Source organism: Diabrotica virgifera, chromosome 3 (assembly GCF_917563875.1).
Source record: "Diabrotica virgifera virgifera chromosome 3, PGI_DIABVI_V3a".
In the NCBI taxonomy this organism is placed as follows: Eukaryota; Metazoa; Arthropoda; class Insecta; order Coleoptera; family Chrysomelidae; genus Diabrotica; species Diabrotica virgifera.
In genome coordinates, this window is record NC_065445.1 from 63,572,628 (window position 1) to 63,585,872 (window position 13,245).

Genomic DNA, 13,245 nt, shown 5'->3' on the forward strand with positions numbered 1-13,245 from the left:
TTATTTCAATTTTTTCCAATATCTAGAGTTTATTTTATCGAGCCAGTCTTTCTTCTTCTTGTGCCGTCTTCTAACGAAGGTTGACGATCACGTTTTTAAACGCTTCTCTGTCTCTTGCAACGTGAAATATCTGAGGTTAGTCCAATCTCTGATATTCCTCACCCAAGATTTCTTCTTTATTCACAAGCCTTTTTCCCCTCTTTGCATGGTGACGTATAGCAGAGAGTATTTATCGTTATGAAGTATGTGACCCAGATACGATGTTTTTCTTATTTTAATTGTGTTCATAAGCTTCCTGCCATGCCCAATTCTTCTTAACACTTCTTCATTTGAGACTTTTGCAGTCCAAGGAATTTTCAGAATACGCCTACATAGCAACATTTCGAATGCCTCCAATTTTTTTACGGGTTGTGCTTTTAGAGTCCAAGTTTCTACCCCATATAGTAATTGTGACCAAACACACAGGGTTACGCAATTGAACTGTTACCTATTCAAACGACCATAATTTTTGGTGTGAAATTATTTTTTATTGATTCAAATGACAAAAATGTGTGAAAATAATCAAAATTTCAGAATCCACTCATTTTAGCTCGATGTGGCCACCTTTTGCCTTGACTATGGCCTTCAAACGATAAAAAAACGAGTTGCATGCTGCACGAATGTGATCGAATGTGATCTTCCGGTATTTTGGCCCATTCACGTATAACTGCTTTCTTCAGCGCATCCATACTGGCATATTTTTTAGTCCTCACCTTGCTGTCCAAAATGGACCAGATGGAATAGTCCATCAGATTTGCGTCTGGCGAATTCTAAAGCCATTGTGTGGATGAAATGAAGTGTGGAACATGGTTTTTTAACCATTCTTGGTTCACACTAGTTTTATGAGACGGTGTCGAGTCTTGTTGGAACGTCCATGGTCTACAACCGAAGTGTTTGCGTGCTCACGGCTCTAAAGCAGCTTCTAAAACATTTTTCCGATAATAAGTTGCATTGACTTTGACACTAGAATCAATAAAAACGATTGGAGAGCGTCCATCGGCGGTTACAGCTGCCCATACCATTACTTGAGATGAGAAATTTCTTCGGGTGGCCGTTCGTAGGTGCGTTCGGTCAAGTAAACATGATCATTTTGAGTTTATGAACTGCTCAAAAGGGAAATTTTTCTTATCAGAGAACACTATGTTCGGAAATTTGCCACGTTCGTGCGGGCAGAACCACTCCTTTGATCTTTCAAGCCCAACTTTTTTTTGCTTTGATGTAAGATTGTGTGCTTTTTGGAACTTGTAAGGCTTGACATTGAGCTCCTATTTCAATATTCATTGCATGCTTCGCTGGGATATTTTCAGTTCTTTTGCCATTTGATTACCACTACGACGTGGATTTCGCTCAAGTCGAGCCTTCACTTTCCGAACCATTTCAGGTGATGTTGCTGTTTTTTTTCGTCCACCACCATAGCGTTTAGCAATGCTACCAGTATCATTATAACGAGTTATGGTGCGATACACAAACATTTTATTCACTTTGAGGTATTTGAGCTGACGAACAATAGCTGGTTGTGATTTTCCCGCCAAATATAACTCAATCACACTATTAAATTCCATTGCGAATAACTTTTGTTGTATGTATAAAACTTAGATGCAAATGCTATCAGATACAAGTGTTATCAGGCCAACTTTGACGTAGCTAGATATCATTATCGATTTGCCAGATATATCGATGTGAAGTTGGTAACAGTTCAATTGCGTAACCCTGTAACATTCGACGAACCTCAATCTAATGTCCATACTCAATTTCTTATTTTTGTAAACATTGACTTGTATTTTTATTTTATAAATTGTTTTTTATAATATATCGAGCCATATTATATTCATTTTTGGTAATTATACTTCTTATATATACCTAATATTTATTTCTATTTAAATTGTTTCTATTAAATTGTATATGTTGTATGAATAAAGTAAAATATAGACGTACTCGCAATCATTTATTGTTAACTTCCGACGACCGGTTTCGCTCTCTATAATATGCAGAGCATCTTCAGGTCAACGGTTACAAGTAACTAAATGATGCCGCTACAAGGGGCTCCTTGTAGCGGCATAGCGGCATATGCAACCCATTCAACATTTTTTTATGTTGTATTTGCTTTTCCATTTTTCAATTTTCATAGAACTGTTGTCTGCTTTTATTCCTAATATGTTGATTTCAATGTGGTTTGGGCCAACGAGTTTATATAGTATATTCCACATCTCGTCTTAATTTATTTTTATAATTTGTTACACATATTTCTTCAAATGAAATTTCACACTTGCATTTGTTTCTTTTAGTGTCATTTCTGCCAGTTTCATTTAGTTTCTTTTGTATCTGTAGTTCATCAATGCTTTTATCATCTTATTTCTCCTTATTGTGTCAAAGATGCTTTTAAAGTCAAAAATGTAACTACAACATGGATTTTTCTGTTATATATCCAATATTCTAAATCCTTATTTGAAAGCTCGAAACAGCAGTGGAAGATAAAGAGAATAGAGCATTAGACTAATAATGAGATACGAGGTAGAAACACGACCCTATACAGAGAGAACAAAAAGAAGGCTATAAACAACAGAGACGAAAACTTTTAGAAAAATCGATGGTAAGATACTATGGATAGCATACGCAGATGACATTAATCTCGTTGGAGACTTCATCCTACCCACAAAAGCCATTTTCAACAAGGTGGAAGGAGCAACAAGCGAAGTAGGGCCGAGGATTAATGAAGAGAAGACGAAATATATGTGTATAAATAGAACGACACGAAGAGACAGGATAGGACCAAATGTGACGGTCGCACCTTCAATTTCGAAAGAGTACAACGTTTTAAGTATCTGGGGTCCATAATCACAGCTGACAACGATGTTACTGAAGAAATAAAAGACAGAATCCAATCAGCAAATCGCTGTCTATTCGCACTGGATAAGCTTATAAAATCAAAAAATCTTACAAGAATTTCCAAGATCAAAATCCATAAATTCATCGTCAGACCTGTACTAAGATATGGTTGCCAAACGTGGACCATGACCAAATCAAACGAAGAAGATCTCAGACGTTTTAAACGAAAAATACTTAGAAAAATTTTCGAACCTCACCACGACATTAACACAAACCAGTATAGGATCAGAACCAACTTCGAATTAAAAGAACTCCGAATGACACCGATATGGTCCAAGAAATTAAATCACAGCTACTAAGATGGGTAGGCCACGTGCACAGACTTCATAACGAGAGACTTGTAAGACTGGTATGGGAGGAGATTCCTACAGGCAAAAGACCACTCGGACGTCCCAGAATGCGATGGATGCTCATTTGACCCTAGGTTGATGGAAGACCGAACAAATTGGAAGAAAGTTGTACAGTCAGCCAGGACCCACCCAGGGTTGTAGCGCTACGTGATGATGATGAAGATATTATGGGACAGAAGAAATACAGATATACGTCGGAGATGCAAAGTGGAATTAAGGACTGTGTAAGAAAGAGAAGAGTAAAATGGAACGATCATACAGGCACAGAGAGATAGTTCCCCAATAGGAAAACAATCAGTGGGAAGACCACGAAAACAACCAGTAGGAAGATTACGAACACAATGGAACCACAAATAGTTGGAGGCATATTGAAAAACAGACAGAGTCATGTCCATGTCTACATAAAAAGAAGAAGGAGAAGAAGTTATCTCTTTTCTTGGGGTAAATGGGTGTAATGATTCTAAAGTTCCATTCTTTAGATATTCTGTTTTGTATCCATATTTGATTGTTTACTTTATCTCCTGCATATTCTATCAGTTCGTGTATATCATTGTCTTCTGACGCTTTGCTATTGTTACCCTTTATATTTTACCACGTCTTCCTTGGTTGGATATTTTACTTCTTCTTTCTCTTACTTCTTCTCTTGCTCTTATTTGCTTTCGCTGTTTTCTTTTTCATTTTTTTGTTCTTTCTCCTTCTTATTTAGCATTGAGTAGAAGTATTAGGGTATAGACTTATTCTTTCTATATTTCTTTTTCTATATTCCGGTTCATATTATGTTACCTCCTTATTCTTCGCTTTCACTGATTTATTTCTCATATTTTTGTTCTTTCTCCTTATTTAGCAGTGAGCAGAAGTATTCCTTCCATATTTTCTTTGTCTGTTCCGATTAATATTCTGTTATCCCCTTCTTATTCTTCATTCATATAGCTCTACCTATTTTCATGTGATAATTTTTTTATATCATAGAATTTTTTTAATTATTATAAATTATTGACTTTTCTATTCTTTCTGGTTCTCTCTATCCACATATTTCTCTTTATTATGTAAAGCGCGTGATACACACGCAAACTTTAAGTACGCGGGTTTAAAGATCGCGGACTTACTCGGCTCGCCGTCGGTGATACACGGCAGACTTAAAGTACGCGGTTTTAAAGATCGCGGTCGCCGTCGGTGGTTTGTGCTATTTAGGAATCTTATCGTATTATATTGTTCGTATCTATCCTATCGTTTTATATAAGTACTAATAAAAAAAGACGAAATTGAAAAGTGTGGGTAACAAAAAAATATATAGATAAGAGGGTAATATTTTCATCAGGAGGATAAAACAGCCTATAAATAATTAGGTTTACTCAAAAACAAATAATCAAAAATAATTTAGTATAGCTTAAAATAGTGTTTTACGGTTTTCTCAAAACTTATAAAATGTATCTTGTTTTCTTTCAACAATAAACGATTGAATTATTTCTAGGCAATTTGCTTAATTAGTGAAAATATAAGTGTAACTTTAAACGCAATAACATGATGGCTCGAGGCTCGTGGCAGTGATAAAGGGGTGATACACACGCGAGTAAGTACGCCAACTTACGGCTCGCGACCTTTTTCGCGCGTGTATCACCGCAAGTACGCGTACTTTAAGTCCGCCGAGTAAGTACGCCGTCGATCCAACAAGTTTGAAATCTTACTCGTAACCCGTACGTGTATCACTGCCACGAGCCACGAGGCTTGAGCCATCATGTTATTGCGTTTAAAGTTACACTTATATTTTCACTAATTAAGCAAATTGCCTAGAAATAATTCAATCGTTTATTGTTGAAAGGAGACAAGTTACATTTTATAAGTTTTGAGAAAACCGTAAAACATTATTTTAAGCTATACTAAGTTATTTTGATTATTTGTTTTTGAGTAAACCTAATTATTTATAGGCTGTTTTTTCCTCCTGATGAAAATATTACCATCTTATCTACGATATTTTGTTTGTTTATGCCTACCTTGTATTAAATTAAAATAGATCAAAAACAAGTGCTATGCCATCATGATTTTGACAGCTTACCACACTTATAAAAAATCAAATTATTCTTCTATTTAACAAAACCTGATCAAAAAAATAATCAAACTCTACTAAAAAACATAAGATTTCAGCAAAATTAGGTACACAGAAAATAAAAAATTTAACCACGAGGACAGTTTCTAAATTTTTTGCTACCGACGGCGACCGCGATCTTTAAAACCGCGTACTTTAAGTCTGCCGTGTATCACCGACGGCGAGCCGAGTAAGTCCGCGATCTTTAAACCCGCGTACTTAAAGATTGCGTGTGTATCACGCGCTATACACGTACGGGTTACGAGTAAGATTTCAAACTTGTTGGATCGACGGCGGACTTAAAGTACGCGTATTTGCTGTGATACACGCGCGAAAAAGGTCGTCGAGCCATAAGTTCGCGTACTTCCTCGCGTGTGTATCACCCCTTTAAATCAGTTTTATCTTGTTTTATTAATTTCATTCATTTGAGCGTTTCTTCATTTTTTTGTCCTTTATACCGCCCTTCCCGTTCTGTCTCTTTCTCTTACGCCCGGTTTCATAATCAAAATCAACTTAAAGTGAACATTAACTAAAGTTCACTTTAACGTTGACATTTAACCATATGAATTGCATTAATAAAGGTACCAACTTAAAATTTAAAGTCCACATTAACTTATTATGAAACCGAGCGTTACTCTGGTAATTATATCTGTTGCTTGTAATTTGTGGTTTTTTATTTGATTTCAATTTTCAAAGATATTGTTTGTTTTTGTGTCCTTTGGTTTCATTTACTTCTCATTTGTATTTATTTTTAATTTTTTTTCTTGGGTTGCTTTTACTATGTATCTACATTCGCTTTACAGTACGTTCTTGCGTTCATCGCCTTGTTATATATTTTATTTGAAACTAGCCTTTGTTCTATTTCTTTTTCTACGTAAGTGTGTCTGCGTAACTTGAAACCATATAAGAAACTTTTCTTATTATTAGCTTTACGAAAAAAAGTTATTATTCATAAAAAGCTCTGCATTGTCTAAGACCTAAGATGCAACAATCAAGGATAAAACTACCTTTATATTTCACAATATCGAAAACTGTTATTTTGAAAAGTTGTTTGGAATTCAAATATGCAATTAAATCCTTCTAATTGAAAAAAAAATCTTCTCAAATTACCAATATCCAACATCATTTTTATTCATTATATGATAACTCTTTTATTATTAATTTTACAAAAAAAGTTTTTCTGTTTAAAAGGAATTTGCCGTTGCTGCTGAATAGAACTATCCTTATAAAAGCGCTTTCATAATTTGTATCCCCTCCTAGGACTTTGCGATTGCTTAATTTGCCAATTCCTTGTTTTATGACTATTTCAATTTATTACATTATATAATATAATAGTATTATAGTTATTATAAAACCATAGAATATAATAGTACTATCGATATTATAAAACTATAGAATCACGATTATTAATTCATCCTAAGTAGTCGTTGGAATTTCCCCCCCATTATTTGATTCACTAGCGCATGAAAAATACTGATCAAAGGCATATTTTTAGCAGAATTTAGAAATGGGAATATAAGTTTTTCAGATAAACTTTTTGTTATTAGTTATTAACGTTTCGACTTATAGATAAGAAGATCCCCTCAACAGATACTTTTAAAAATAAATACATGTATACTTCTATAAACAACAGACAACTTATCTTTTACGTGATTTAACCTCTTTCTTTACTCAGTGTTCTATCATCAAATTCTGAATATGCACTTCCTCCCTCCTCGTTTTCTCTTTTACATCCTGCGAATCCAGTTTCTTCTTACGGCTTTACAGATATCATCAGTATCACGCAGTTCTTGGTTCTGCCTCGTGGTCTTTTATTATTCTAAGATTTTCATTCTATTATTTTCTTTGTCCATGTCTTCCTCCATTATAGTAACATGCCTGGCCTATCTCCATAAGGCTTCAATTATTGTTATACTAAGGTAAACCTACCTAATAACGATTGCCTGCAGGCAGCAGGACTTGACTACTACGATATAAGACTGCTGAAATACTTATATTACAATCAAGTAGCCTCTACCCAAATTGGAGACAGTCGTACTAAAAAACTGCCGATAAAACGTGGAGTACGACAAGGTTGTGTTTTATCACCCACCCTTTTTAATCTGTACTCTGAAGAAATCTTTAGGGAGGCTCTGGATGACAGACAAGAGGGAGTAAGGCTAGGCGGAGAAGTAATCAACAATATTAGATAAGCTGACGATACAGCCATTCTTGCTGAAAATTTACAAGATCTTCAGACACTTCTAAATCTAGTCAGTGAAGCAAGTTATCGGAGAGGCCTTAAAATCAACATTTCAAAAACAAAGTGGATGGCACTTGGAAAGATTAATATAGATCAAGGTCAGCTTTCTCTTGATGGAGAGGAGTTAAAACGGGTAAATCATTTCAACTACCTTGGCAGCTGGTTAAATGTAAATTGCGACTCTGATGAAGAGATAATAACTAGGATCGAAATATCACGGAAGGCTTTTATGACCTGGAAACCAGTTTTATGTAACTGAAATGTTATGTGTGGTCTATCCTATTGTATGGTTGTGAGACATGGACGTTAAAAACCACAATGCTAAACAAAATAGAAGCATTCGAATTGTGGTGCTATCGACGAATCCTAAAGATAAATCGTGGGTTCCGCACACTTCCAATGAAGATGTTCTTCAAATGCTGAATTCAGAACGTCTGCTCATAAGCATCATAAAGAGGAGAAAAACAGAATACTTCGGCCATATCATTAGACATTAGAGGACCTAAATACCATCTGCTTCGCCTTATAATACAAGGAAAAGTGAAGGGAAAGAGATGGATTGGTCGAAAGAAACTTTTATGGCTGCGTAATATTAGACAATGGTGTGGCTGCACAGTAGAAGAATTATTTCGCGCATCAGCCGATAGAGAGATTTCAGGAAATTGTAAACGTGATGACGGCCAACGTCTGAATACAGATACAGCACCTAAAGAAGAAGAAGAAGACCTAATAACGGCCCATTTAAGGAATATTTGACTTTAGACGTAAAGATTAAGGAAACTAAATAATAGAGAACATGGATTTAAATTACATTTGATAGCTTGTGGTCTTCTTTATCAAAGTAAGAATTTTACGATCTTAAATTATGATCTAAACAGATCTTACGTCTGTTCAATTTTGTTTTTCTTGTACCTGTGGAATCCGACAGAACTGGCAGCTTGTATACCTTTAATTTCAAATAGTTTAGTATATGATGAATTGGTTCTGTAATTCTGGAGACTCCTTAACTACTGTTGTCCAAGTTCAAGGTCAAAGAACTTGTTCTTCTTCTTTTTCTTATATTAGGCCTCTTGACCTGTTTTTGAGCCTCTTGTTTTAACCGATTTTGAGCTTGTATCCGTAGTTGTGATGTTGACTGCCAGCTATCCCGCCACCTTTTAAAGGGCCCCCTATTGGTCTCTTGCCTGTTGGCTTTGAATCTTTGGCTATACGGGCTATTCTCTCGCTGTCCATTCTCGTCACATGCTGATTCCACTCTCGTCTTCTCTGTCTTCCCCACCGGACTATGTCTTGTATGTTACAGAGATCTCTTTTTCTGTCGTTCGGTATCCTGTCTCTCAGTGTTTTCCCAGTTTTTGACCTCAACGTTCTCATTTCTGATGTTCTCAGTATCCTTTTACTTTCTGCTGTGTCACATCTTGTTTCTATCGCTATACTTAAGTAGGTATACGTAATTACGTCACGATCGGTCTTACACATGATTTGTATAAGTACCTATGCGTACTTTCCCTTCTTCTTCTTCTTGTGCCACTCCTATCGGAGATTGGAAATCATCAAGGCTACCCTGATTTTGTTTACAGCTGACCTAAAAAGTTCATTAGTGGTGCAGCCAAACCACTCTCTCAAATTCCGCATCCACGACATTCTTCTACGGCCTGGATTCCGTTTTCCTTCTATTTTTCCTTGCATTATATTTTGAAGTAATGCGTATTTATGATCTCTCATCAGGTGACCCAAATACTCGAGTTTTCTTCGTTTTATCGTTAATAAAATTTCTGGGTCTCTTCCTATCCTTCCTATTACTTCAAGATTTGTGCTTCTTTCAACCCAACTTATCTTCAGCATTCGACGGTAGCACCACATCTCGAAACTTTCAATATTTTTTATGTTGTTCTGTTTGAGAGTCCAGGCCTCTACACCGTATAATAGCGTGTTAAATACGTAGCCACTTAGCATTCTTAATCGTAGAGGGATGCTTATATCTCTGTTGCAGAAGAATTTTCTCATCTTTATGAAGGTGGCCCTGGCAATTTCGATACGTCTTTTTATTTCATTGTTTTGGTCTCCAGTTTCGTTTATTAAAGTTCCCAAGTATTTATAACTTGATACTTTTTCAATTTGAATGCCGTTTATACTAATATGTGCTGGTTGTGTCATGATTTTACTGAAGACCATATACTTGGTTTTTGTGATATTAATGTTTATGCCATAATTGTTGCAAGCAATATTTATGTTTGTAAGTAATCGTTGTAATTCTTCTACTGTTCTTGCAACTAGTACAGTGTCGTCTGCGTATCGAATATTATTTACAACCTCTCCGTTGATTACGATTCCTTCATTTGCTTGCAAAAGGGCTTCCTGACAGATGCTTTCACTATACACATTAAACAGCAGTGGTGACAAAATGCATCCCTGTCTTACTCCTCTACGTATTTCTATTGCTTTTGATATCTCGTTTTCTATTTTGATGTTAGCTTTCTGATTCCAATATAAGTTGAGAATTATTCGCAGATCTTTATTATCTATGTCTTTTCTTTCAAGAATGTCTCTTAGCCTATCGTGGCGTACTCTGTCAAACGCTTTTTCAAAATCGATAAAACATGCATCTACTTCTTGATTAACGTCTAGGCATCTTTGTGTAAGAACATTCAAACCGAAGAGAGCTTCTCGAGTACCTAGTCCTTTTCTGAACCCCATCTGTGTATTACTAATATCTGACTCCAACTTTTGATAAACTCGGTTGTGGATGATTTTTAGAAATATCTTTAGTAGATGGCTCATTAAAGATATTGTTCGATGTTCTGAACATTCTTTTGCATTGGATTTCTTTGGCAGTGTAACGAATGTAGACAGCAGCCACTCTTGAGGTATAATACCAGTATTGTATACTGTGTTAAATAAGTGCAATATTATACCTATTGATTCATCATTCAAGAGCTTTAGTAATTCAGTAGGAACCTCATCGGGTCCATTTGCCTTTCCAGTTTTGGAATTTTTAAGTGCCATTTCTACTTCACATTTTAGGATTTCAGGTCCCGTTTCACCATTTACCTTGTCAATGTTATTTCTGTTGTCCTCAAACAATTCTCTTATGTATTCAGCCCATCTATTAATTTTTTCTGTTAAGTCTACAATAATATTTCCGTCTTTGTCCTTAAGCAAACTTATTTGATGTCTTCTTTGGGTTCCTGTAAGTTCTTTTACTTTTTTATGTATATTGAATGTGTCATACTTTCTTTCATAGTCTTCCATTTCTACACATTGTTCTTTAATCCATGATTCTTTGGCCTTCTTTATTATTTGCTTTATGTTCTTATCAACCTCTCTGTATTTTTCTGAATTATTCTTCAATTTGCGTCTTTCATCCATTAGTTCTAGTATGTCTGGTGTCATCCACACCTTATGTTTCTTTGGAGATTTGGTTAGGTGTTTCTTTCCCGTAGTTCTTATTATAGTGTTTATATACTTCAGTTTTTCATCTATGTTGTCTGTTCTGCGGATTCGGTTTTCTGCTACACTGAGGTCGGTGTTGATTTCTTCGCGCACTGTTTGTCGTCGGTGTTCACTTTTAAGCTGACTTAAGTCTAACGCTTGGATGATGGTTTTTCTCATTTTCTTTGGTCTAGCTTCTAACACAGATACTACTGGATTATGATCCGAACCGATATCAGTTCCAGGGTAAGTTTTAGTAGATTTCACGGCATTACGGTATCTTTTTGTCACCATTATGTAATCTATTTGGTTTCTGATTACTTTTTCTTGTGTGTGTTGAGGTGACGTCCACGTATACAGTCTCCTTGGGGGTAATTTAAAGAATGTATTAGTTATTATTAAATCTTCGCTTTGACAAAACTGAACTAAACGATCACCCCTTTCATTTCTATTACCTAAGCCGTATTCACCGACATTTTCTCCAACTTTACCCTGACCTACCTTGGCGTTCAGATCGCCCATTACTATGTTAATGTGTTGTCTCTTTGTTGTTCTCATCACCTCTTCTAAGTTATTATAGAATTGTTCTATTTCCTCTTCGTCTTTGTCTGCTGTAGGAGCGTACACTTGTATGATGTTTATTATGTTCTTCTTATCTTTCAGTTGTATTAACATCACGCGCTCTGAGAATGGAGTAAAATTTGCTACAGCATCTTTCCATTTTTTTGAGATGATGACTCCAACTCCGTATCGATGGGTTGTGGTGTCACTTCCGGCATAATAAAACATACCATGATTAGTTGTGGGGCATTTGCCATTTCCTGGCCATTGTGTATCGCTTATGCCTAATATGTCTATACCCAAACGATCCATTTCCAACACAGCGTTATCTAATTTTCCCGAAGAGAATAAGCTCCTCACATTCCACGTAGCAATTTTTATGGTTGTTTTTTTCTTATTACAAGGGTTTCGCAGGTTTACGACCGAGGAAGCCTTGTACTTATCTATTTGTCTTCCTCTGCCGGATCTTGGTATCCGATGTCCATGATCAGTACTTCTCCTTTGCATGTCCACCTCCTACCCCTACTTTCCCTTCCAGCCTCATATCTTTATTTCTCCAGATGACATCCCTCAAACATCCTGACAAGTAATTGGATTTATTTGCTTGCTTTCGGACGCTCTCTTTAATATTTCCATAACTACATATTTTGACTCACAGATATTCGAATCCCGAGACCCAATTAGTTCGTTGTTAATTACTATTTTGCATCTTATGGATTCCCATTCCCATAATACTACGCAGGGAGTTGGTCTTTACTGTTAATATTTTCATGCTATAGTTCTTCGCCACTGTATTGAAAGCCTGTGCCATTCGCTGTAGGTTATCCTCGTTATCGAAGGAAAGTTGTTACAGGTCACAAATATAGTGTACAGTTTTCTATTATATTCTATTGCTTTTCTAAAACCTTCCTAAGGGTGTGATGCTGTTATTTTAATGGAATGTACCTGATCATGTTCCGATCTAATTCAAACTTTTTTGTTGGTCTATTCGCTATTAATCACATCAGTATTTTCACACATGATTTGATAAACCTATTACCTATTAACCTGTAGTTGTTAAAATTAGTTCTATTTGTTTTATTATCCAAGAGCATTATTGCGTTATTTCAATCTGCCGTATAATAATTCTTTCCGTCAGGCATTCATAGGATTTCAGGATCTTAAAATTTTTCATTAGTTCGAGATTTGGTGTTTTGTGTTTTAAAAGTTTTGTAATACCTATTTCCTTCTTCTTCATTTGTCCTATTTTCTTGGTCTTACAATTTTTGTTATTTCATTTATCTATTTGTATTTTGAATACATTTTCTATTCTGATAAAATTCTTTTTAATAAAAGTTTATGGCTTTAAGGCCGCTTACAACGAACCACTTTTTGAACTCAAAGTCGGCAGTAAAAAGTCGAGCGTTTGTCTTTTCAGACAGGCGTTTTCTCGACTGCACAACTAGTCCAGGGCGCATCTGTTTTGAGATGGACGTTGAGAGGTGACTCAAATTTTTTTGCAGAAATTGCTTGAAAATAAATCAAATAATAATATTCGAGTTATCCTCCCTCTCAAAAAGGTCCGGAACATTGTTTAAATAATCAAAATGTCAAAAATTGAAGGAAAAATTCGATTTTTTCTTCGTTTTTTGATTATAACTTTAAAAGTATTC